General features: G+C 44.1%; 1 protein-coding gene across 8 annotated transcripts in view; it reads right to left on the bottom strand.

The window, feature by feature from the left end:
* TANK (TRAF family member associated NFKB activator) overlaps positions 1-6,708 on the bottom strand; it is a 37,641-nt gene extending 30,933 nt beyond the window's left edge. Inside the window, exon 1 of one of the 8 annotated variants that reach the window (XM_083494766.1) lies at positions 6,581-6,708. The gene's annotated coding sequence lies outside the window, so the exon portion shown is untranslated. Of the gene's footprint in view, positions 1-2,807; positions 3,155-6,580 lie in introns of those variants that run through there. The other 7 variants (XM_083494764.1, XM_083494767.1, XM_083494770.1 and 4 more) reach the window with 7 other exon arrangements.
* Between the last annotated feature and the right edge of the window lie 20,581 nt (positions 6,709-27,289).

The raw sequence follows: 27,289 nt of genomic DNA, 5'->3' as shown, positions 1-27,289 counted from the left end.
TGGGATGTAGAAAGGGGAGGTATGGGGAAGTCGGCGAAGTAAGGTTTAAGAAAAAGGGATATGAAATTATACATGTTTGTTTGTGTGTTTGTTTGTTTGTATTGTGTATTGTTTGTGTTTATAAAAACTGTGAAAAACCAAAAAAAAAATTAAAAAAAAAAATACATGGAGTCAGGAATGGGGTTTGGATGAGGATGCCGGTCTCTTCCAGAACAGAGTCGTACCACTGGGACAATGGGCCTGTTTCTCTCTCCACTCTGGCTGGAGGCCCCTGTCAGGAGGAAAGTCACTGTCAGCAGGTCTCTCCGCCAATGGCACCAAGTGGGACGCCACAGAACAACTTTAATACCCCCATCCCACCCCCTGAGAGGCACAATCCTCAGGCCACTTAGCTATGCCAACCTGGAGAAAGTTTAGAGAAGTGGAAGAAGTGCCTCACCCACCACCACAACCACCTTCTGCCCTGGCCAGCAACGGTGGATCTTGCCACGTCACTCCTCCCCAGTCCCATGTTAGGACTGCTCTGTAAACGTGCACAGGGTTGCAGCCCGAGAGAGCAAACCTGTGCCTGTCTCCTCTAAGTCAATCCCACTGTTTTGCTCCCCGGAATGTGCATTTAGGATTGAAATCCTGTCAGCTGAATACAGAAGTTCAAGCTTGATCTTCTATTTACAACTTTCCATCAACATCACTGTAAATGTTTCCATAGCATGTTTTTCCTGTCCTCAGCTGGTGAAAAAACAAACAAAAAGCCCCTCCAATATAGAGTAAGGCATGCAGCCCCACTGATTTCAATAGGACTTAACCCCAAACTACTCTGCACAGGCTGCATCCTTAGGGAGACTCCGGACACCAGAGCTTGTGAGAAGAATGGAAATGTTAAAGAGACCCATGCTGCTGTTTTTGTACCTCACTGTGGAAAATGAGGCCTACTACATCTCACTACAGTCAACCTCACCCCCTTCCCAAAGCAAGACCGTGTAGCCATCAGCAATCCAGGTCAGTGGGAGACATCAAAAAGTGGACATAGGGCAAAAAAGAGAAAGCAATGATTGAAGCATGCCAACCCACTCAATATAAGGGAAGAAAAGCACTTCTAATCTGATCTTAATTATAGTGACCAGTTAGCCCCCAAACTAAATCAGGGGTAGGCAGAAGGTAGAACTTATCTACTAAATAATCTCTGGGTGATAAGCAAGGACTGATGACCTCAAGTTGTTCACAATAGTAGCAAAAAAAGAAAAAAAAAGTTTCCTTCTTTCACACCTTAAACTATGTACAGTGGTACCTCGGGTTAAGAACTTAATTAGTTCTGGAGGTCCGTTCTTAACCTGAAACTGTTCTTAACCTGAAGCACCACTTTAGCTAATGGGGCCTCCCGCTGCTGCCGTGCCGCCGGAGCACGATATCCTGAAGCAAAGTTCTTAACCCGAGGTGATATAACTGGGTTAGCAGAGTCTGTAACCTGAAGCATATATAACCTGAAGTGTATGTAACCCGAGGTACCACTGTATTTAATATTTTAGGTTATTTACTCCATTTATGTCACGGAACTCACGGTGGTGTACACGCTTCTCTTCCTCCCCATTTCATCCTCACAACACCCCTGTGAGGTAGGGTTAGGTTGAAAGGTAGCAACTGGCCCAAGATCACCTAGGGAGCTTTGTGGGAGAGTCATGATTGGAAACCTGGCCTTCCAGGTCCCAACCGGACAGAGTTGGGGACTACAATGCAGTCAGCAGACCCCCCCCCACTTGTCAATCATTACCATGACATCAGGGGAGCCAACTTCAAATGAAAGATACCCAGGACGAATTCAGAATTCTTTCATTCTAAGTGTTTGTCTTTCTGTCCACTTTTACAGTCTTCCACTCTGGATTCTAGTTCCAGTTGTGAGCGATAAGGTGAAGGAGAAAGGGGGATGGGAGGCACACTTGATGTCATCCGAGCTCACAAGAGATGAACGTGATTTTCTCACAGGGCTTTTGCACAAAACAGCCTCGAAAACAACCAACAGGAAGCTTTCCCTGTCCCTTGCCCTTCTCAAAATAAAAAAATTCCTTCCAGTAGCACCTTAAAGACCAACTAAGTTAGTTCTTGGTATGAGCTTTCGTGTGCATGCACACTTCTTCAGATACACACGGCAGACCAACACGGCTACCTTGCCCTTCTGTTCCTGTGAAGGGCACACACACATTTAAACACCCAATTCCTTTTCTCTTACTTAAGGGGCCAACCCAGAACCCACCCAGTCCTTTCTTGTTCCAGGTGCAGCTGGCTCTGGACAGAAACAGCCACCTAAACGCCTCCCTATCCCTCTGTTTGCATGCGTGTGTTTTCCTCCCTAGGCACTTCCGCCCTTCTAAGGAAATGCATGAGCGACAGACGCACTGAAAGTAGCCCTTCAAACTTCTTCAGGCCGAGTTAGTGAGCAGAAAGACGCCGGGAAGTTTTTATTTGGGGGGGGGGTGGCGCGCGGAAAAGAAAAATCAACACTAGTTAGGCGGCATTCCCATGCACACTGAGTTTGGGAGCAGATCCCTCCGACTAAATCCAGGCTTACAAAAAGAAAAGGGGAAAGAGAAGTAAGCAAGTTTATGATCGCGCCGTTTTGAGAAACACACGCCAGCTTTTCTGAGATGCGGCTGAGCACCACACTTTTTTGCTGCGGAAATGCTCGCAGAGGGTTAAAGGAGGGCAAGGGACAACTACAAAAAGAAGGTGAAGTATCTAGCAATAGCTGGTAACAGAGAGGAGAAGGGCGATCGCCCTCGTTTGCTTAGCCTGGGATACAGCGGGCTACTTACAAAGGTAAGGAAACTCACGGATTTCGCAGCCACCTCCGCTCCGCTCGCCTCTCCAAGCGCCCGGGCGCAAAGCGGCGGCCCTGACGCGCAACCCAGGAACCACAATCCACTTCCTGCTGCCTTCCGCGGGCCATGTGACTGGGCGCGTAAAATTGCGCGCGGCGCCTCCGAGAGCGCCTTGCCCAAGCGGGGTCAGCGGGGTGAGGTCCCAGAGCCGGTCCCCGCCCGTCTAGGGCCGCCTCCTCTCCCCCCTTTCCACGGGCCAGATCCCCCGCTGCTGCTGCCTTCGCCCAAGAAAAAGAAGAGGGCGACTGCCTGGCTGCTCCTGGCCGCAGTCCGCACACCACTGGCTGCTTTCCAGTCCTTTCCCTGCGTCTCCTCCCTTCTAGCTAAGTTCGTCGGACCCGATCCAAGCCCGCCTGGAAAGCGTGAAGGCGAAAGCGCCTTGTTTGCCCCCTTGCTCTTGAGTCAGGGGTGGATGCAGCCCAGGCGCTTCGTCCTTGGCTGTTGGCCCTGCTGGCCGGGGCAGATGGGAGTCTGAGTTCAATGACATCTGGAAGGTCCAGGTGTCTGGAAGTTCCCCTGCAGTGCTGTGCAGAGGAGAGCCTCCTAGTCTCAGTCCTAACTGATGCACCGTCCAATGGGGAACAGAGAAGAAGAAAAAAGAAGGGAGATGTGGGTTGGGGAACCAACATCTGGAAGCCACACATACCCACTCTTGCTATGTAGTGCAGAGATGTAATTATGCCCTGGTGGGATTTGAAACGGGGTTACTTGCTTGCTTCCTGCTCAGTTTTTGCTCCCCGCACCATCCTTGCAACTGTTTGACCAGCCAGATGAGTCTTTATTTGCCTCATTGCAACAGAGAGCTCATCAGAGCTCATACAGCCCACTGACACTACTGCACTAGACTTCAGCAGGTGGGTTGGGACCCATTACTGGGCTACATCGTAATCCAAAATGGGTTGGAACATTAGCACTACCAACAGATGGTTTTTAAAAATTAATTAATGGGTTCCCAAATGCATGCACAATCCGCCATAATTGGCATAGTTTCTCTAGTTGTTTGAGAAAAGTATTAAGACATTTCCTTCTTGGTGTCTTGACAGTAGCACATGGTGCTTTCTGTATAGCGGTACCTCAGGTTAAGAACTTAATTCGTTCTGGAGGTCCGTTCTTAACCTGAAACTGTTCTTAACCTGAGGTACCACTTTAGCTAATGGGGCCTCCTGTTGCAACCACGCCGCCGGAGCATGATTTCTGTTCTCATCCTGAAGCAGGGGCGCCGACTTATAAAAAATATTGGGGGGGGGCCATACCGGGGTCCATACTGGCGGCAGGATGGCAGTGGTGCTTTTGCATGCAAGAACCGGCCTGCCCTCCCCAGGCTTCGCGCTGGGAGGCGGCCACCCCCTCCTACCAACGTCACCTTAGCCGAACCCAGAAAAAAAGCCCCGCTCCGGCAGCGGGAACTCCCGTCCCCTCCATTCTCCCCTCACCCCGGTCCCTCGCCGGCGACGAATACGCCGTTCCTCGGCCCCGCGGCTCCATTCCTTTCTAAAGTCCCGCCGCTGGGGGTCTTCCTCTGACTGACCGACCTGCCCGCCCCTTCTCAGGAGCTCCCGGTCACTTTGGGAGGCGCACGCCGGAGTCCCCTACGCCGTTTTTGGCAAGGTGCCTAATAATTTTCTTAAATTATTGGGGGGCAGAGCCCCCCCAAACGAATTTTTGAGGGGGCTCGGGCCCCCTCAAGCCCCATGGAGTCGGCGCCTATGTCCTGAAGTAAAGGTCTTAACCCGAGGTACTATTTCTGGGTTAGCGGCATCTGTAACCTGAAGCGTCTGTAACCCGAGGTACCACTGTATAAAATGTATAAAAAAATACATTTGGGATGGAATTCATTAATAGCCCATCCTCTATCCACATTTTCAAACACTAGATGGCCCACATCAAGGGGATAAATGTCTCCTACCCCACAAAAACTCTTCTGTCTAATAATGGTAACATCATCCATCTTACGTGAAGCAAAAATAAAATAATGTCCAACATTCTATCTAGTAAAATCCAGGTCCTAATCTAAACATTCATAATTCAGATACAGAGGTTTAGGCATGTGTTGTCTCTCTTATCAAGATTAATGGGAGTCCAAGGTACAGTGCAGCTTACAGTATAGTCAACTTACAGTATTTTTCCGTCTATAAGATGCCCCCATGTATAAGACGCCCCCTATTTTGGGGGACTCAGATTTAAGAAAATGGGGGGAGATGGCCCCGTGTATAAGATGCCCCCTAATTTTTGACATTATTTTTTAGGGAAAAAACCTAGTCTTATACACGGAAAAATATGGTACATGTTGACTTAGAAGTAAGTACCAAAGCAATGGGTTTGTTTCAGGTGAAGTATGCATAGGAGTACAGTCTTACTTTAGTATGATGAATGTGAGTAAAGTGATTATTTTTTGCACTCATCTGTACCTGTACCTGTCCACCACGGTAGTTAATATAACAAAAATGGCTGGAATGGTATAATTCAGGCCCTTATGATGCCAGATGATCGACAGGTTGGTGTTTCTGCCTAGCTGTCAAAATTAGCCCATAGGAGATAAAGATCCGGTGCTCTGGGCCAAAAGGCTCCCCAATCCCAGCTGTAAGTGGTAGGACAAATATCTAACTTGCTTCTTCCCACCAATGATTGAGCATAATCCATTGGCAAATTCTCTTGTGCCAGCCCCCTTGTAACAATTGGGAGTAGTGCAATAAATCTGACAGTGCTTCCTGATGGGTTGTGCCTAGTATAATGTTACATCTGCATTAAAAGCTCAGTATTATTATAGATGTTCTCCTAGTACTAAATCACTGTAAAATATCATTACTAATCCTAGTCCAGGGATGTGCTGTTATTATGGGATGGGTTGTACTTCTCCATGACTGTTAAAATGTATGTGTTTTTTAAAAATGTTTCTTGAACGTAAGCAATTTATAGGACAGTTGTGCACACGTCAAGTACAGTGTTAGTGAGACCTCAACCACCAACCACCTTAATTTTCCAGGGGTATCTCTATAAATTATCATGTGAAAGTTTTATGTACATTTGTGTCACCGGCCTGGTCCTCTAGTTTTTTAAGTACCTAGCAAGACCCCCCTGTGCTCTAGTACTAAACTACCATAAGGCACCACCATAAAAACAGCACACAAATCATGTCCGCAGTGTTATGCATGATTGTACCAGAATTGTGATGACTGAGCAGAACACATATATAAGTCTCAGTGCTAGAGGATGAGTAAAATTTGATTCCAATGGAGACCCACAGGAAGTTCATATTAGGAGGAGAAGGGATATATCCAATCTTAACAAAAACAATTATAACTTTTTTAAAGCAGAGAATGGATTTACCGAGGCAACCTATTGAATTTTAACATGCTATATTTGTGAGGCTGCTGTCAATGCACAGCCCCAGTTGTGTTTACTGAAAAGTAAATCCACTAAGTTCAATGGGACTTTCTTCCTAGTCAAATGTGTTTAAGACTGCAACCTCATTTTCGTAGCCTATGGGTGGGCACAAAGGTTAAGAATCAAAAGACGAGCCCAACTTTAATTACTTTAACAGAAGCACCAGATCAGTTAAAATTAATATTAGAATTGTATATCCCATGCCCTTTCTTCAAAATAGTGATTTGATATAAGGCAGCATACTGCTAACTTCACACCGTATATTTCAGCAGCACCAAACAGTCTTTGTTTATGGGTTATATACAAAGAAATATTTTGGTTACCTTGCACGTAATCTCTTGATGAACCTTTTAATTTTGCCTCCGTTCCTAATAATAACAAAGTAGATAATGTTCTCAGAATCGGAAAGCTTTCTCCCCAGGAACTTAAGAAAAGTACAACTCAACACTGTCTCCTGTTTAGTTTATGACTGACGTTAGATGGGAACTTCCACTGAGAAATCCCCCACTTGAGAACTTCCTTGTATGTAGCCACAGACAGCCAATCATTATGAAACGTGTTCTCTCTAAATGAGAATTTAAAGTGAAAACAAGCTGTAAGTAGACGACTCTAGACCAGGAAAGAATCTCATGCACTTCAGAAAGGCCACACATAACAGCAGTGCAGTAGTACAGAGGAATTACCCCACCCCCTAAATATATGTATTATCAAAGTAATCACAATGCTCTCCAAATCAGACAACAGGGCAAATAATAATTATATATTAAGGTCAGATTCACATATTACATGTTAAAACCTGCAAGTACTTGTAGACGACATTTTGTGTGCTTAAAAAAATGGAATATATGATACTAAAAACCTCGATGCAAACTTTATTTCTTCAGTGCTATGTTTGCCAAGGGTTCGTTCACACATGCAAGTCTTCATTTGATGTTACAGCCAGCAAGTGATGAACATGAATGTGTGAATTACATTTCGTGGGGAATGGCACCTTTCCTTTAGCACATGTAAGACGGTGAAGGTGTTCTAAATTAACATAGTGAGAATAGCTCAGTTGGATATCCTGTATAGCTCAGTTGGTTAGTGTGTGGTGCTGATAGCGCCAAGGTTGCAAGTTTGAGCCCTGAATGGCAGAAGTTTTCAGCCTTTTTGAGTCCACAGCTCCCTTGACCAATGACATCCTTTCTGTGGCACCTTGTGGGGCTCAGGGGCCCAGTTATGTCACTCTTTGCCTGCAGAGCTGGCAGCCTCTCGCCTTTTTTTGAACACCCTCCCATGTGGAGTGTTCCCTTGGCCTCCTCTCCCCTCCCTTCTCCTTGGGAGTCCTCTGGGCAGCCGCTGTTGCTGCCCTTGGTCTCTGAACACCTCCTCACACTGCCCCATAGGGACATAGGATGTGTCTGTCAATTCCCAACAGCAAGGGCTGGTAGACTGGCTGGCTGGGCTTTTTCGCCTGCTTGCTTACTCTTAGGCCGCATCAGCTCCTGCAACCGGTACCCCCTGGCCAGCCCCAGAGGCACCACTCGCCTGGGGAGCTTGTAGCCAGGGCTGCTGCAACAAAGAGTCGTGCAAGCCTTTGGGAGGCAGAGATGTGAGAGGGCATCAGAGGGAGGGAGGGAAGGAAGGAAAGGAAGAGGGACATAGGCCAGGGTGCCATGACACACTGGTTGAAAACCACTGCCATATGGGACAGCTGCATGTTGCTGCCTTGCAGGGGGTTGGACTAGATGATCCTCAGGGTCCCTTCCAACTCTACAATTCTATGGTATCTCAGGGTGGGGGAAAAGAGACTGTAAATGAAAACAAAGTCCACACTTTGCATTTTTTCTTTTTTACCAACCCTTCAATCTGAGCACCTGGACGCAACTCCCAAATTGGTCAGTTCAGATATATTTGGATTTGTTAGACATTCTTGGTGGCATTTCAAAGTCAGACAATGCTCCTGCTCTTTATATTGTTGGGTATAGAAGGAGTCTTCCTTTGGAATTGTTTAAACATGTAAAATCTGTTTCTTTGAGATTTTTGAGTGGTTACTGCTTTTTTCTGTCTATTTGATTGCAACCGGATCATCGGGCCTACTGGCAATTGTTTAAATTGGCAGGCAGCCCAACATTGCAATTCTTTTGAAGATTTAGGGTTTGGAAAATAGCAACTGTTTGGCTCTTCAGTGGTGGGTCTCCAGGATATGGTAATTTTCACCTTGCCTCTCCTGTCTCCTCTGCCGAAGATGTTTTCGCACATTAAAAGCCTCTCTTGCATGATTTGTGCATTTAAATGTCCATGTGGAGGAAAGCCATTTAAAAATCTAATATGCATCCTGGCCAATATAGACTTCAAATTTACATTACAGTTCTGGGAAATGCAAAAGCCATTTAAACCTCCTCTGTGTTTTGTTTTTGTTTTTTAAAGTGGGGGTGGGGAACCAGTAATAAGGTGGAACACACTTTGAATAAGCCCTATATTGCTTCTAGAAGGTACTAATGCTTGGCCCTTTCCAGGGCACAGAAGATGCCTTATATGTTGCCATGATTCAAAATTAGTCCCTGGAAGAAATCACCAAGACACCACTTTTAGCTGACAATGGAGATTGCAGTACACACATTATTTGAATGCACACATCATTTGAATGGTTATATACTGTACTGTTTTGTCAGCCAAATATATATACTGGCAACCCAAGCAGATGGCTGGGCTATAAATGTTGATATGGTGATGGTGATGATTAGTACAGTGGTACCTTGGTTTCCTTGGGAGAAAAGCAATGACAAACCTAGACAGCATCTTAAAAAGCAGGACATCACCTTGCCAACAAAGGTCCTTATAGTGAAAGCTATGGTTTTCCCATTAGTGATGTATGGAAGTGAGAGCTGGACCATAAAGAAGGCTGATCATGAAAGAATTGATGCTTTTGAATTATAGTGCTGGAGGAGACTCTTGAGAGTCCCATGGACTGCAAGAAGATCAAACCTATCTGTAATGTGTATGAGTTGCTCGTGCGTAAGTTGCCGCCTCTCCAGGCTTTGTTGCCTTGCTAAACCTTTCAGTCTGGACAGCCCTTCACTTCGTGGCTGCCTCAGTCGCTAGCAGAATCCGTCAGTGGGCGTTTCTTAAATCTTTTCCAACATAAAAGTTCTTTGACACCCAGTCTCCTCCTACTCTCTCTGCGCGGAAGTCTTCTGCGCAGGGTGGGCGTGGGTAGCGGAGGACCCGTGCTCTCCCCGCTGGTGTCCAGTGAAGAGTCCTGGAGCCCTCTCGCCGATTCCCCCATCAGCCCCTCTATATCCCTGGTGCTGCGCTGATTTGCTTCCTCATTTGCGGAGCTGCCTCTCTCCCTGCTGGGACCTTCTCCAGCATCATTTGAGAGCCTTCCCTCCGCCTCTAGCTCCGATGTCAGTTCTTAAGGAACTGACTATCCATTCTTAAGGAAATCAGCCCTGAGTGCTCACTGGAAGGACAGATCCTGAAGTTGAGGCTCCAAGACTTTGGCCACCTCATGAGAAGAGAAGACTCCCTGGAAAAGACCCTGATGTTGGGAAAGATGGAGGGCACAAGGAGAAGGGGATGACAGAGGACGAGATGGTTGGACAGTGTTCTCAAAGCTATCAGCATGAGTTTGACCAAACTGCGGGAGGCAGTGGAAGACAGGAGTGCCTGGCATGCTCTGGTCCATGGGGTCACGAAGAGTCAGACACGACTAAACGATGACGACCTTAGTTTACGAACGTAATCCGTTCTGGAAGTCCGTTCTTAAACCAAAGCGTTCTTAAACCAAGGTGTTCTTTCCCACAGCAGCAGAAGCGGAACATGTTCTGCTTCCAAGGCAAAGTTCACAAACCAAAACACCTACTTCCGGGTTTGCAGCGTTCTTAATCCAAGTTGTTCATAAACTACCGTAAGGTGTTCTTAAACCAAGGTACCACTGTAGTATGCCCCAATGGGATGCCCCAATTTTCATTGGAGAAATGTTGGAGGGATGAGATTCTGCTGGTGGCTAACAACATGTCTAAAACAATAATATCATAAAATCATGGGCTAATCTAAAACAAATGAAAATATAATTGATTGGCGAAGAAGTCATGTTGCAGTGTGTTAGTGTAGAGCCTTGCTGATTTTTTTAAAGGCCTAAATGAGTCCTCACATGTAGAACGCTAGGGGATTAAAAAAAAAATGGGTATGTGTATGAACAGTGCTGGCTCCAAGATTTTAGGGGCCCTCAGGCATGGCACCCTCAGTATCGCCACTTTACCTGGAACCTCTGTTGGGAAAATTTGTTGTTTCTGAACTACAATAGCATAGCTGGGTACATGGCAACCCACGGTGGAAATGAATTTCCTGTTTGGAGATTTTGCAAAAAAAGAAAGGGGAAAAAAGAGAGCAAAAGCTCAACAACTTTTGTGTCTGGATTTTCACATATTTTTATGAAAATTGGCAACCCAACCAAAACTACTCTGTCCCCTGCCACAGATAGGATGCAAGAAAAAACGCATTGCAGGTTTATTGTGTGCTGATGAAATGCAACAGCCCTTTAACAGATGCTAAATTGTTCGTCTGGAAGGCTTTAAGAGCGTTTTGCTGGGACAAGTATTGTGCAGCTGCTTATGAGTAGCATTCTTTAGTAGCTGTCTTCTACAGTATATCTAAGCAGGCTACAGACAAAGTTATCTAGAACATGACTCCATCCTTGCCAGAATGAGCTTCTGAAGACTAACCTACTTACCTGGAGGGTAGATAGTGCCAATCCCCATAAGGATGTACCCGTTTTCATTGGTAAATGTGTAACAATGGGGCTGATGAGTTACACTAGCAGAAGCCCATACTGTACAAGGATGTCCATTAGCACAACAGCAGCCATGCAGGCCAGATGAGATTCTGAACTGTAAAAATTGTTACAATGGCAAATGCAGTATAATAAATAGAGATTTCACTATATAAATAAAGGTGTCTCGCTGATTCAACTATGGATTATTCATAAACATGAGAACCCTGCCCAAGGTAATTTGTTTTTTTACATACAGTATTTGCATAAAGGTCTGCAAAAGAGGAAGAATTGTGAACATGCCTCAACACATTTGTTGAGTAAATGTCTTCTTTGTTTAAGGGGTTTGAGTGTGTTTTGTTTGGTGCTAGGCAGCCAGTTGCTTAGCCATCCATAGATCTTCAAAATATATTCTAGATAAATGCTATGCAGAAATTTCACTAGGCTTAGTGACTTTCACACAGCTGCACAGTTCGGGGGTGGGGGGTGGGGAGCGGTGGCGGAGAATAGAGAATAGAGAGTTTCTTCACAAGCAGCCTTCCAGTCAGCTCAGTTTCATCATCATAAAAAGTTAATCACTTAATTTCTCAAGCAGTCATCATGCAATTTCCATATTTCATTCCTAGACTAAGTGAGGAGAAAACAACAATCAGTGGAATTAGGGATTTCCTATAATTACTTGATTCTGGACAGAAGGTTTTGCAAGTGAGAAGCAAGTGTGCTTCATGGTCTCAGCAGCAGAGAGCTGCCACGGCTTTGAAATTGCAAACCATACCAGCTGCAGCTCTCTAGGGCAAATACTGTAAAATCAGCTGTGATTTGTGTCACCGCAATTGTGGGAAGGGCAATTGTGGTGGATGTGCTCTAAAGTCTTTTACCTTCCTTGACGTTTGCAAAAAAATGATAAATGTAGTCATGATCTAGATCCATTGCTTTCAAGTGTATGTTCACAGCTACAAGTCCTAACCTGTGTGTCTCTTGCAACCCTTGGGGTGAAGGGAGTACAGTATTTTGTGTCATGAGAATACTCCTGCCTGCCCCAACTCTTGGGATTGATGGCTGTGTTGTTTTATATATGCAGCTGTCTTTTCTTAATAATTTTATTATTGCATATTTTACTTGCTTGTAAATCACTCTGGGACTTTTTAGTGGGAAGTGGTATAGGCCCTACATATTTAATAAACCTACTCTAATAAACCTAGCTTAAGCACCCAAGATATTACAAAGCTAACAGATATCAGAGTCAAAATAAAAAATTCCTTCCAGTAGCACCTTAAAGACCAACTAAGTTAGTTCTTGGTATGAGCTTTCGTGTGCATGCACACTTCTTCAGATACTGTATCTTCAGTATCTGAAGAAGTGTGCATGCACACGAAAGCTCATACCAAGAACTAACTTAGTTGGTCTTTAAGGTGCTACTGGAAGGAATTTTTTATTTTGACTATGGCAGACCAACACGGCTACCTATCTACTACTGGAACCATGGAAGGCACCACATTGAGCCGCATGAAATGGAAGGGTATCTGAAGAAGTGTGCATGCACACGAAAGCTCATACCAAGAACTAACTTAGTTGGTCTTTAAGGTGCTACTGGAAGGAATTTTTTATTTTGACTATGGCAGACCAACACGGCTACCTATCTACTACTGGAACCATGGAAGGCACCACATTGAGCCGCATGAAATGGAAGGGTATCTGAAGAAGTGTGCATGCACACGAAAGCTCATACCAAGAACTAACTTAGTTGGTCTTTAAGGTGCTACTGGAAGGAATTTTTTATTTTGACTATGGCAGACCAACACGGCTACCTATCTACTACTGGAACCATGGAAGATATCAGAGTGTCACTGTTTTGTTACACGATTGCTTATGGCATGATAATTTTGCAGCGCGATCATTTATGTTTTATGATCTTTTAAGATTTCACAACAATTCGAAATTGTGACTGTCCTAATTGGGATCTTTGGCTTTCAGTGGTGAATAATTCCATCATTGCATGGGTCAGCTGCAAGGAACTGGGACTGTGCTGACCCCCAGTGACAGAACCAGGTTTGCTAGGATCCACACAGGTTGTAGAATCCAAAAGAAGGAGTGAGCCACAAAACAATGAGCTGCTTGCTACCTATTTCTTGCAGTTATTTCCCCGTCCCCATTTCCGGTTTAAACCAGACATAGGGGAAGATGCCATCTGGGCAAGCCCTTCGCAAAGGAAAATCACACACACACACACACACATTTGCCTGGCACAAGTTCAATATCTTTTCCTCGCCAGCTGTTAAAGTCATTTTCATATCTCTTGCTGCTTTTTTCCAAGTGAAAACACACCTGTTCTTCTAACACAGTACTCATTTTCTGTTGGCTGCCTACATGCAAGAGATGCAAGAGCATCTTTATGTGAGGCACACAGAACGGATCATCTGATTTTCTTATTTTTCTTATTCAAAAGAGCTAGGAAATGAAATGAGAAGAATGGAAAGGAAGGAGGGTGTATCCGCTGTAGCTTGTATTCTTCAGAGACTGGAGGCTCACACACTGACAGCAGATAAGAATGAATGCTCCCTTATTACTGCTGTGCCAAACATTTCCCCTGTGTTCCCTCCCGCCGCTGCCCACCTCAAGCATTCTTCAACAATTTATGAGAAAAGAAATTGCATCTGAAAATTATGAATGAGGAGATAAAATTTCAGAAAAATTCTTACAGGTGCAGGGCTTTTGTTGGGCTTACCTTTCTTTCAAGGTGGTCCAGGGTAGTAGTAGTAGTAGTAATAATAAGAATAAGAATAAGAATAAGAATAAGAATAAGAATAAGAATAATTTATACCACCCCCCATCTAGCTGAGTTTCCCCAGCCACTCTGGGTGGCTTTCAACAGAATATTAAAATACAATAATCTATTAAACATTAAAAGCTTCCCTAAACAGGGCTGTCTTCAGATGTGTTTGTGATGCCATTTATTTTGCTCCACAAATCATCTCTTTGGTGGTCTGTCAGCGCCAGTCGTCTGCACTTCCTAATAATAATAATTACAACAACAACAACACTTTTATTATTTATACCCTGCCGATCTGGCTGGGTTTCCCTTGACTGGCGTAGTGGGGGGGCAGCTGTCCCCCCAAAAATCAATACAAATCTGAGGTTCTGCCCCCCCTAACAAAAACCCTAGCTATTCCCATGCTTAAAAGCAAAAGCAGTGAAAACACCAGTTTCAGGCACACAGTAGCCTGGTTTTCCTCCACCTCAAATAAAAGCTCAGGGGAAGTCAACCTGAGGTAATTTCTCCCAGAGGACTTTATTCAGATCAGGAAGTGCAGGCAGCTGGGACAGCTGCACAGTGCTGAAGAAATGTTTGACAGAAACACACGCAGAGTTCTTACACAGCCACATCACAACAATAAGTTAAATCCCAACCCTGATCACACCCCGCAGCCCCAAATCTAAAGTGAAGAAGAGGCGGAAAAACTGAAGTTTCTTTCACAGAAATAAAACATAAAGCCATAATAAAAACCATTAAATAGTTAAAGACACACCACAATAAACTGTTTTGGAAGGATGTCTTCTCAATAGCTAACATAGGTCTGGCAAACAGGTAAAACAACCAGAGATGCTCCTGCAGTTGATCTCAGTGTCTGAGCTGGGATATAAGGGTTCAGAAGATAACTGAGGTGCCCTGGAGCTAAGTTGTTCAGGACTTTGTAAATTAATACTATAACAAGATTTATTAATACAAGTTGGTGGCCTTTTCTACTTCTTGTGTCAGGTCCTCTGAAAAGATTTCCTCCAATAGAGGAATGTCCGTTAAGGCCAGTTTGGAAAGGTCTGGTCCGCCATCTTGATTCAAAATGGTGTCCAATAGTATCCAAATATAGATGAAAATATGTCCTTTCATATCAGGAACCATCATGCCCAATTTGGTTATGATATCTTTAGAGGTGTGCAAATGCATAGCGAACAGAATGACAAACAACGTTCCAAAATAGATAGTAGACAGGAGTAGCTGTAGTATTTTTATTAAAAAAAAAACTATCAGTGCAATATTAATTCATCTTTCACCCTGTAAAATGAGAAAACTCAGAACGGAAATGCAGCAATTACTGCCAAAGCCTCGCTCGCATTTCACTGTATTGCTATGAAACAACAGGGGATTTGATTACTCAGCCTTCTATCTGTGTGTAGATGTTTGGGAATATTTCTTCATTTAGACCTTTATGAGCATTTTTATAGAAATGGGCAAAATAATGGAAAGAGGTGGTGGTGGTGAGTGAAGCACCAATGAGGTCACAGTACTTCTTTAGAGGGTTGAGCTTGGGTTCGAACAGGGTTGGGTAACCTGTGGATTAATTTCAAAAGCCCTCTTCAAGCAGTCAAATTGGAGTTTTGGCAGGAGCAAACTGTCTCTCTCCTGGCAGCCCACTGGGTGGAAGGAAGAGGACCGGATTTAGGTTTGATGAGGCCCTAAGCTACTGAAGGTAATGGGGCCCTTTATATGTCTAGCTGTCATTTGTCAACAACAAATTGTCGCTGTTTTTTGTGTTGTGCTATATGGTAAATTATGGACCTAATAGGTATCTAAAGCCATTTGCACATAACAAAATATGTATTTTATCAAAGTAATTGTTGAATTGAAATACAATTAAGAATTCTTTGGGGGCTCCCAAGAGAGTGGGGCCCTAAGCTATAGCTTGTTTTAAAAGGTAAAGGACCCCTGACTGTTAAATCCAGTCATGAATGACTCTGGGGTTGTGGCACTCATCTCTCTTTACTGGCTGAGGGAACTGACATTTGTCCGCAGACAGTTTTTCCGGGTCATGTGGCCAGCATGACTCTGGTGAAACCAGAGTAGGGCACTGAAACGCCGTTTACCTTCCCGCTGGGGCGGTACCTATTTATCTACTTGCACTTTGATGTGCTTTCAAACTGCTAGGTTGGCAGGAGCTGGGACCGAGCAACAGAAGCTCACCCTGTTGCGGGGATTTGAACAGCCAACCTTCCAATCGGTAAGCCCTAGGCTCAGTGGTTTAGACCACAGCGCCACCCGCGTCCCCCTATAGTTTGTTTAGCTTATATGTAAATCCGGCACTGGGGTGAAGGGGGGAAGAGAGAGACACAACAAGAGAGAAAGCGGGCATCAGAAAGAGAGAAAAGGGGTGTCAAAAGGAGAGAGAAGGGTAGACCAGATTGTCCGACCTCTGTCTTCAGTCTCACCAGCATGCCAGCATGCACAGCTTTTGAGGAATCTACCTAGTTGACACACAAAGCACTGACTAGGACGGGGCTGGGAACAGGAGAGGCCTGGATTCAATCTTTCCCCAAACTGGAAATTGGCTTTCCCAAAGATGACTGCACTAAACTCTTAGCTCTTCATGCAGTTCAGCATGCTGGATAGAATGCTTTAACTCATGCAGCAGTTTTTTCCACAAATAGAACCTCATCCAGGAAGTGGATCTGTGACCAGAAGTCTGCATCTTTCTGCATATTCCTCTTCCAGGCAGGTTGCAAGCTTCTGCTGCTTCTCCTTACCTAATTTTGTGTCGTATGTAATTGAGCTCTTTCCATAGCTTTTGATTATTCTAGCAGTTTGATGACCTCTTTCCGATATATCACAAGTGCCTACATTATAATTGTTTGGATATTTTTATTTTGGTGGTGTGTGTCCCCCCCTCCCATTTTATTCGAGTCTTTTTTAAAAAGTTCCAATCTGTATTCCGCCCATCTGGTTAGTCCAGCACTCTTCTTAATTAGTAAAATGCCATCCTGTCAGATTCGCTCCTGCCAGGAAAGTCATTCAGTTACCAGATCACTTCTTCACCTCCATCATATATCTGAACATTTTAAAACTGAGATGCATCACATTCTTCTCTAGTGGGGGGGGGGGGCGGAGGGAGAGAAGGAAAATCAGGGCAGCAATGCTAATTAAGAAGAATTTTGCATTAGCCTTGACTATGAAACAGTCCTTGGATTGTATACCCAGAAGTGTAATAAAACGCATACCTGCGTTCCATTTCAATTAACCTTAATTTATTTAAGAACAACAACAAAAACATCAACAGAAATAACTTATTTCTCACTCCCCCACCCTCTATTATCTATTCTCATCCCAGGCAGGCTGTACAATATTTAATGCATATTGCAAAGAAATGATCTTCACAATAGCTGGGGAATATCCAAGGAAATAAAAACACCATTATAGGTCCTTTCATTATTATTATTATTATTATTATTATTATTATTATTATTATTATTATTATTTTCTTTTAGCCTGTTCTTCCCTTCAGGAGCCATGTAAAGAGAACATGTTGGCTATTAAATCAGAAGCCTTATGTTGAATGTATCAGTTATATTACAAAAACATAATTATTTTGCTTCCATCTCCCAATTATACCAAATAGAATGCCAACCATTTTCAAATTACTGGATGAGAGAAGTTTATTTATTCATCAGCTGAAGAAATAAAACTTCAGCCAGTCAAACAGCGCAGCATATTGGAAAAACAAAACATTATTTCTAAAAAAGTGTCTATTTTATAATAAAACGATAACACCATGGCAAACATATGGGGGCATATGGGGGACATTTGATTGGTCTGTAAACAATTCGCACAGAGAAGGAAGCCATGCATCAAATAAGAATGAATTGGGACTCCTGTTCACCAACACTCGCCTTTCCTATATAACAGTCAGTGTTGGTGATTTTCAACACCATTTTTAAAGCCGTTTTAGAAGACCCATAATATTGGGACATACAAAATCAATTATCGCTTGGAGGCAGGGGTGGGGAATGTTATCTTCAGTGGCCAGGGAATAAACATCCCTAGGCTTTAGCTGAAAGACATAATAAAAACCACACATTTAAAACCCTGTCAAACTTGATACTAATACATAGCATAGTTTAGGAATGGCAGTAAATCCATCTTTCTGTCCGTACATTAATTTCTGGACGACAGAGTGCAGCATGAATTATCCTACTGCAGGGCCTCAGAGAAGATCTGCAATTTGCCTGCTTAGGATCATTAGAAGAATTCTGCTGGATCAGGTCGAAGATCCATCTCACCCAGAATCTTCTTCTCATAGTGACCAGCCGATTCCTATGGGGAGCCTGCTAGCAGGACACTGTCCCCCTCTGCAGTTTCCAGCAGTTGGTTTTCAAAAGCATACTACCTCTTACATCACTACCATGTCCCCCTCTTACTTGCCTCTTTTCTAAAGTAAAAAGCCCTTCCTTGTAGGGGAGTTGCTTTTGTAGCCTCTCTTTGATGTTGGTCTCCCCACCTTGCAACAGATGCTCTCAACACCCTTGATACTAGGTCATGGCCTGCCTGGTACCACCTCTTGCAATATGATGGCTTTTGTTTCTAGTGAGAGAAACTGCACTACAGCAGCAGCATGTGGACTGACGGACAGGCACCATCTCCTTCTAGGCTTTGACCAAGCACTAGCCCTTTGAAACTTGGCTTCCCAGTTTGCCAAGAGGATTGATTTTGCACCTCCACAACATTAACATCCTGCTTCTTATAGTCATAAGTGCACCGGCACAGTCTGTTGAAACAGTGCCAGATATCTCGGAGCAACCAGAAATACAGGTGCTTCTGAAGGATGAGTGTGTGATTTATGAACATTTTTTGTGTGCGCATGTGTATGCTGAGGTGGTGGAAATATTGTACTTCCTACCAGCGGCAAAAGCGAAAAGGACCAGATAAGTGTGGCATGCCAGCAAAATATCTCATCAATGTTTATTTCTGAGCTTAGAGGATCTGCCTAACTTTGCAGGTGTTTCCAGAAGCATCCACGTTGTCCATTTTCTTCATGATGACCCCTTGGCATGAGTGTCTCTTTCCTGAAGAGGCCGAAGGGATAAGACCTGCTGCTTCAGTTAACATGTTATGAGACACTGGGCACAATACCAAGCAATGCACAATTGAGCCACAAGTACCGTATGGCTAGGATGTAACAGCTGAAAAACATTGCTATGAAAACATACTGGTCTATATTTCATCATCTCTTCGGACAGCACATTTCCTGCTCAGATGCTTAGGCCTCATTAAGGCACGCATGTCTGGAGAATAAAATCTGCACCAGAGAATTTTTTAATAGAACAGCACTTGACTTTAGAAAACTGTGTTATAAAGGAGAAAAACTCATTTGTTCTAATGGTTTTATTCATGACACAAGTGTGGATTCAAATCTTCCATCGCAAGTTGCAAAAGATATTCTATAGATTACCAATGTGATACCTTATTGCAGGCCTGAATAACTGGTCAAATTGAATGCAACCCTTGTGTGTACAGCCACCTATGGCCAATTTGTGGAATAATTATATAGTCACTAGGTGGCACTGGACTTAGTTATATCTGAGTGGAGTCAGGAGTTTCCTATTTCTGTTCTGGTCTTGCTTTAAGAGAGACAATAAAGTTCTTGACTAGCTTCCAGGCTGGTGTGCTCCTGTAAAAGCCTTCCATGGCAACCAGTAACCTCCTGTTTCTGCTGTCTGTGTCTAAAAATCAAGGATGTTATCAGGCCTCAGGACATGACTGGTGGGCAACATTCACCTGGGTGGGTCAGAAGTCATGCAGGGTTTGCCTTACTGGCTGGTGGGAAATGAACAGCAAATCCTCCAGCTCACTGACATGAAGGTGGAAATGGTGGATGCAGTTGTTTCACTGGGCTCTTATCTGCTGAGCAGTACCCTGCTCCCAGTTCTATTTTTCTAGAAAACGAGGTACCAGAACTCACCACAAATGCTTTCCTTGTTCTCTTATACAGTAATGGCAATGGCACCCGCCTGAGAGGTGCTGGAATCGAGTTCCGGTGAATTTTGCCTGCTCCCAAAATGAATTTTGTTTGTTTGTTTTGAAGATGTGTAGGCACCAGTCTTATTGACCCCTGATATTTGCTGCCCAATGACACCCCAAATTTGTGGGGTGCTGCTCTGTAGATGACCATGTCATACATACTGATAGTTGGGTCAGGGTCGTTGTTGTTTTTATTGTTATTTCATTTGTTCCTTGCCTTATACCAAATGGTCTCAAGATGCCTTAGAACTCCACTTAAACACACACACACACACACACACACACACACACACACACACACAATTTCAGGACAAAGATGACCCAGAAGATCAAAAACCCAATAAGCAGCCAGCACCAAAAGTGATCAAACCCTAGTTCTCAGGATAGGACACCCATCTCCCCCAGCACCAAAAGTCAAGAGCAGCGTGACTAGGCTCTCCTTCCCTGAAGTTTTTGTCTATCTTCAAAGTCCTTTGTGGACCAGAAACAGAAACATATTAGAGGCTGATTAGGAATCCCTTAAGAATGACTGGTGGAGAAATGAGCAGCAGAAGCTCATGCATAGGGAGCATGCTCTCAGGGAAAACTCCCAAGCTAAGTGTGAGCAGGCAGTGGAGGAAGGGAGAGCCTTTTTGTCCAAAGTAGACGCTTGCCGTGCTGTGTCGGCACAGAAGCCTCTAGCAGCCTGTACCAGCTTGTATGAATGTCACTGGCCTGCGCTGTACCTCCTCACTCTCATTCTGTTCTCCCTTGCCCTCAGTTGTTCACTTTCCTGTCTCCGGCTGGACCCGAACGGAGAATCATCTTTTAAAAGCACCGAAACTGCCAAGATTCACCGAATCAAACTGGTCCTGTAATACAGACCTGTCTATTTTAGGAAAAGTTTAATTAGAACAAGCATGCCTTCCAGATGAATATAAAGCGTTGGGGATAGCGCTACACCCATAGCTATAGCTCCTCTCCCCCATATGCCAGCTTGGTAGTGGGTGATCCTGGTATAATTATTGCAAGAACTATTTTTTCCAGCTCTCCTGGCTGTTGTTAACACGTGTAGCAGCAAAGGGGGGGGGGGGAGAAGAGCACAGAGCTAACATTAGACAATAGAAAGTCTTTGCGAACAATGAGTCAATTACTTCTAAAGAACAGGGACACTGGAGGCGAGGGAAAGCAGGGGGCATTCTGAAACTTCAGATGGTTCAGAAAATAGCCGTCAGGTTATTGACTGCGATTGGCTCTTTTGTATATATCTCAGCCTCAACAGTTAAAGCATCTTCACTTGGTTTCCAGCTTGTGCTGGATGGCATAAATTGAAGCACTGGTTCACCTGTCCATCTTTTAAGTTCACCACCACAAACCCTTTTAGGTGCACCTTTTCTTTCAGGGGATAGTTGAGTGGTGAGCAGATAGGGTCTTTTCTGGGGTGGTGCCTGGGTTATGAAACACCCTCTTCAGAGATACTTGCCCACATATGCTACTGAGTTTTAGGCACCAGGTCAAAACCTTTTCGTATATTCTTGGTTTTAATGAGCAACAATTCTTTCTTTTTTATTGTTGCTGCTATTGTTTTATTGGTGGCATTTTATGGCTGCTTGTGTTTTGCTGTCTTTGTTCTTTGTTTACATTATTGTTGGAATCTGTTTTGGGGCAGTTTAAGAAATGCTGACCCTGTCTCCCTTTCTCCTTTGTTTTCCCTCTGTGTAATTTTAGACCTTGGGACAAAGATCTGTCTTCTTCTATGCTGTATTGTGTGACCTAATTAAAAGGCTTGTTGCGGGGCTTGTTGCTGTTGGCCTCCATCTGTCTCAAGAGACAATGGAGTGTGCCTCCACAGCGCCAAAGTGACCTCCCCAGGGCACAAGCCAGGCAAGTGCGTGTGGAGGTCCTGGGCTGCCCAGACGAGAAGACCTCGCTGATGTGGTCCAAAGGAAAGCAGAGCAATATGTCTGGCACCAGCATGGCTGCAGAAGTTGTTGGAAGGAGGGGTACAAGATGCCATCCAACCGCCTTAGGGACTCTGCTCCAGATTTGTGTAGGGTTTACTCATGAGCCTTGTGGGGATAGGCAGTTAATAATAATTTGAAATAAGATTTCAAAATCAATAGGTCCCTCTGCCAAAGAAGCAAGAAACCAAGTTTATTCCTTTCTTTAGAAACGAAAAGATTACCAAGACTTTCTTTAACCTGAGATTTATGCATGCTTTCTGGAAATTGCTTTCATGCAATATGCTATCCATGGCATTCCAACCCCTTTCTTTTGTTTTTAGTACTGGAGGTTTTTAGAATACACACACCATTGCTCAGTGCAGAGCAACCTGTTGATATTGTTGCAGGTCTTCATACGTTGTTCGACTACAGTCCCCATCATCCCTGACCATTGGCCGTGTTGGCTGGGGCTGATGGGAACTGAAGTCCAGCAATGTCTGGAGGGGCTGAGGTTCCCCATCCCTGGTTTAGTGAATCGGCATCTGCTTAGTAATAGTGACATAAAGAAGTTAAAAAGAAATTGCAGCAATGGGAAGATTTGAAGTGCTGTGAGACACAAAAGATATTTTGGGACATCTGTTGGATTTTCATCATCTTCTTTTCCATCCTTTTTTATCTTAGCCAGAGACTGTAAACTGTATGATTCATTAGATATATAGACATCTGGCTTTACTGTATATTTTGGTATGCTTGAAGGCAGTATAGAAAGTTTAAATTTCAATCTATTAAAAAAAACAAAACCGGAGCACCTAGAACAGAACATTACAGATGGTGTTGCTGATAATATCAAATTGAGGTTCTTATGTTTGCATAAATATTAGAAGCAGCTCAATGGGTTTATGTGCTAATTCCCATATGGACGGACCCTGTCCATTAGCAGAACAAATTAGGAGTTATAGATAGTGCCAGGCTGGGTATCAGCTTAGGTATCACACTTAAACAGACAGATTTCTTCCTTTATCTCTCTCTCCTGCTCTCACACACATATACACAGGCTGCATCAAAATTAATCAGATCATTACTCATTCAAGTCATAATTACTTATATCCCCATCAGGGACATTGTTAGGGGGTAGCCCTGGAGACCAGAGACTCAGATCTTTCATTCCTGCTCCTGAATCTTCTGCCCCTTTTCCTCCCTTTTTCTAAACTTATAACTTTCTTACATGGTGGCCAGTTCACAGCACAGTGCCATGACAGTGAGGCCCGAGTCAACCAGGCTGCTTCATTAGGGCAAATGGGGCACTGCCCCACCAACCTCAGTCCATCGTCACCAGCCTCTACCTGTCTTCTTACTTACAACCAGTCAGGTGGTTGCTCTGCCTGTCATTGGCTCTGGCTCCACCTCCTTTTGGATCTCTCTGCCTTCTGCCCTTCCAGCCCCAATGGGCACCAGCCTCCATGGTCAGCCACCCTCTGTGATATCCATACATATAGATTGGCACATGCAAACATTATGCAAATGTCTGCCATGGGTCTATGCCCTGAGTTTTGTATGCCCCTGATCCTCAAGGTCAGTGTAACCATCTGCTGCTTATATTACCATATCTATTCCATACTATTATTTTAATCATTTGATTAACCTGAAAATATTACTGCTTACATTAAGCACTGGTGTACAAAAGGCAAGTATCCATCACCTTAAAAATCAGGGTTGCGGCTGCTTTTCCTTCCAAAGGCCAATTTTACCAGGTCAAACCAATGGGTCAGCCAGCAAACCCAACATACTGTCTCTGAGAAGGGCCAGTGCTTAAATCTTTAGTGTATTCCTGTTGCTGGACTATGACTCCCCTGAACCATAACAATTGGACATGCTCTTTGGGGCTGCTGAAAGTTTTAATACAAGAACATCAGGGCTGGCAGTTGCCACCATTTTGGCTACCCTTGAAATATATTATCTACATCAGGCTAAAGTGTTGCAGTGGAAAACTGACAAGGATCACAGAATGACTCTATCATGCACTGTGCTTCATCGCTGTGAATTGTGGGCACATAGTGGTGAACTTCATACTTCTTCTCAGGGCATTTTTCAGCCGGAAGTTGCTGGAAATGAGTTCTGGCACCTCTCAGGTGGGCACCATTGCCATTATAGGACAACAAGGTGAGTTCCGACACCTCTTTATCTAGAAAAATAGCACTGCTTCTTCTACATTTTGATTTGTTTTACACCAATATTCCTTCTTGGTACCTTTTTTTTTTTGTTCTTAGACTCTTGTGGTAGAGTGCCAAGCTCTGCATGATCAGCCAGTTGCAATCCAACAGGCCGTATGGGCTTCCAGCTGCACAGAGGTATTTTGAGTGGTACTTCCCTGCTACTGTTTATTTTGCTTTCCTTCCAAATATTGAATGGTGTGGTAGATTTATTTACTAAACAATGACAATTTTCAATATTGTCTAAAGAGAAGTATATTCTGGTTTCCTAACTACAGCAGTGTCATACCAGAACCCTTCAGCACTTTGCGCTGACTAAAGGAGATTAAACTCATTACTCAGTTGTGATGCTTCCGTCAAAAGGAGCACTGCCTTTGCAGACCCTCCAAGTGTCCCTATTTTCCAAGGAGGTCCCTGATTTAGAGAAGCCATCCCGGTTTCTGATTTGATCCTGGGATGTCCCACTTTTCCTTAGGATGTCCTTATTTTCTTTGGAGAAATGCTGGAAAGTATGGAAGAAGAAGAAGAAGAGTTGGATTTGATGTCCCGCTTTATCACTACCTGAAGGAGTCTCAAAGCAGCTAACATTCTCCTTTCCCTTCCTCTCCGACAACAAACACTCTGTGAGGTGAGTGGGGCCGAGAGACTTTAGAGAAGTGTGACTAGCCCAAGGTCACCCAGCAGCTGCATGTGGAGGAGCGGAGACGCGAACTCGGTTCCCCAGATTACCAGTCATCGCTCTTAACCACTACACTACACATGGAACTATGTGATCCCCGAGCTAAAGAGATAATTAACTATACAACCTTTAGAAGACATCTGAAGGCAGCCCTGTATAGGGAAGTTTTTAAAATGTTGGAAGGTATGGTAGGAAATCTTTTGAGCAACATTCCTCTTCAACCAGGTCTTGGGCTGATCAATATTCTACAGACTTTTAAATGTGTCTGTGGGAAGGGGGGCATTATTGTTTTGCTGTTTTGTTTTAATTATTTACTTGTTTTTCTCCGGTATTTTATTCTGTGAACCTCCCTGAGATTTACTGATGAAGGGTGGTACTGTATATAAATCTACTATAAATAAATAAATAAATAGCTAGATAAATCACTGTCACATCACTTTAACAGTCATGGAGTATCCTGGAACTGTGGTTTGCTAAGGATCCTGGGAATTGCAGAGTCGGTACCCTTAACAAGCTTAACTTTCCAAGACTCTTTGGGGAAAGATGTGACTGTTAAAACAGCAGGAGTGCTTTAAATGTATGGTGCAGAAGTGACTCTGCAACTCTCTGCAGGCCACTTTGACAGGTGGCTTGGGCTACACTCACCCGCCAGTCATGTAAATGCATGTGAGGTCAGGTGGCTGAAGCTTCAGAGTGTAGCTGTAAAGAAGATTCTTCATCTATGCTGCAGCTTTTTTTAAACTTCTCCCACTTGAATTTCCATGTTACATGATGCCAGTGGGTATGGTTTATCCAAATCCTAACTATGCGCATGGGCTCAGGGTTTCCTACCACTGGTGTAATGGCTGCCAATGTCATAAAGGCAATGATAACTTTCTAAAGCAGTGACATTCACTTTTGAAGCGAAAGGTAACCTATGGCCCCTTGGACATAAGTACCCCTAGGGGGGATTTCCATATGTAAAATCCACAGGTTCCAGATTTCTTTAAAAAGAACAAGAGAGAGAAATTTCATGAGATATAATGCGCAATGTACAGACACCATTATTCTCATTTTTTCTGACTAGCCTACAGTGTTTCATTTTGGTCCCCACCAGCCCCCCCTGGAAAGGTTCCTGCAGGTACCCATGCCTTGGGATGAGTTTGTACTCCAGTTCCCATCATCCCTGACCATTGACCCTGCTGGCTGGGTCTCATGGGAGCTGGAATCTGATAACATATAGAGCGTTACAGGTTCATCACACCCATGCCCTAGTAGGTGGAAGAATCTGTGGCCTTGTCACCTAAACAAAAGATTTCCCCAAACGCAGCATGTTACCCTGCCCTCAGCTCTCTCACCGCACTTTTTCTTGCCCTGCTGGCAGAGCAGTACAAATAGGGAAGATGGACAAGTAGCCTTGTAGAAAAGACTGGCCCAGAGCTATCTGATCAAGAATGATTCTGGTACACCAACTGAAACAATGCCACAAGGATATGAATGTCCCTCAGACAGCCACAATGTTTTTATTAGCTTAAAGAGGAGTCCCCTGTGCCACTTGGGAAGCAGTTCTAGGATGTGTTGTGGTAAATGCTCCACTGGAAGTACATAGAGGAAAAGCACACAAGTGCAGAAACCATATTTTGATTCCACTTCTAGCTTACAGCAGGAAAAAATATTGGTTGGATAGCACTAGGTAAGTAAAGGTAAAGGGACCCCTGACCATTAGGTCCAGTCGTGGCAGACTCTGGGGTTGCAGCGCTCATCTCGCTTTACTGGCCGAGGGAGCCGGCATACAGCTTCCGGGTCATGTGGCCAGCATGACTAAGCCGCTTCTGGCAAACCAGAGCAGCGCACGGAAACACCGTTTACCTTTCCGCCGGAGCGGTACCTATTTATCTACTTGCACTGGTGTGCTTTCGAACTGCTAGGTTGGCAGAAGCAGGGACCGAGCAACGGCAGCTCACCCCGTCATGGGGATTTGAACCGTCGACCTTCTGATCGGCAAGCCCTAGGCTCTGTGGTTTAACCCACAGCACCACCCGCGTCCTAGGAGGCTTGGGTAATTTTGGACTTAATGGCTTTATAAGGTCCCTGTTATGAGATGGTCATGTGTATTAAATTTTAGTTTAGTTTAGTTTAGTTTAGTTTAGTTTAAGGTTGTTTTTTTTATACAAAAAAATGGTTTTAATAGAAAGAGTGCAACATGTAACAGGCAACACGGACTCTGTGATTGAAAATAAAGCAATGGCTGTCCAGGGAAACAATGCTTGACTTCAAAATGTAGTAAGTCAGAGCTCTTGTGATTGGCAGCCATCCTGCTCCTCCTGTGCTGTGGGGCCCTTGACGTCTCCCCCAGACTCCTTCCCCGAAAGCACCACTGCTAAGAACCTTTCACTTTATTTCTTATTAGAAATATGGCTGAATGCAAGTGGAAGCAGAGCAGGGTGTTTCCCCTTGCTTGCCAAAGAATGTAGTTTTACTTGTTTGCAATCTAACCTATTGCTGCCTTTGTTTTTACACAATGAACATCATTCTAGTGGAAAGCAATCTAATTTATGAGGAGGGGAAGGGATCTGGGTGCAATCTGCACTGCGCCTGCAGATTCAAACAATAGCTTTGATCACGCACCCATCATTTGTACTTCTCTAGACAAGGCCACGGAAGGAAAAATCCAGACTTCAGAGAAGATGCGTGAGGAATA

This window comes from Podarcis liolepis (assembly GCF_965112155.1).
Source record: "Podarcis liolepis genome assembly, chromosome: 1".
Lineage (NCBI taxonomy): Eukaryota > Metazoa > Chordata > Lepidosauria > Squamata > Lacertidae > Podarcis > Podarcis liolepis.
This window is presented reverse-complemented; position numbering and strand designations above follow the sequence as displayed.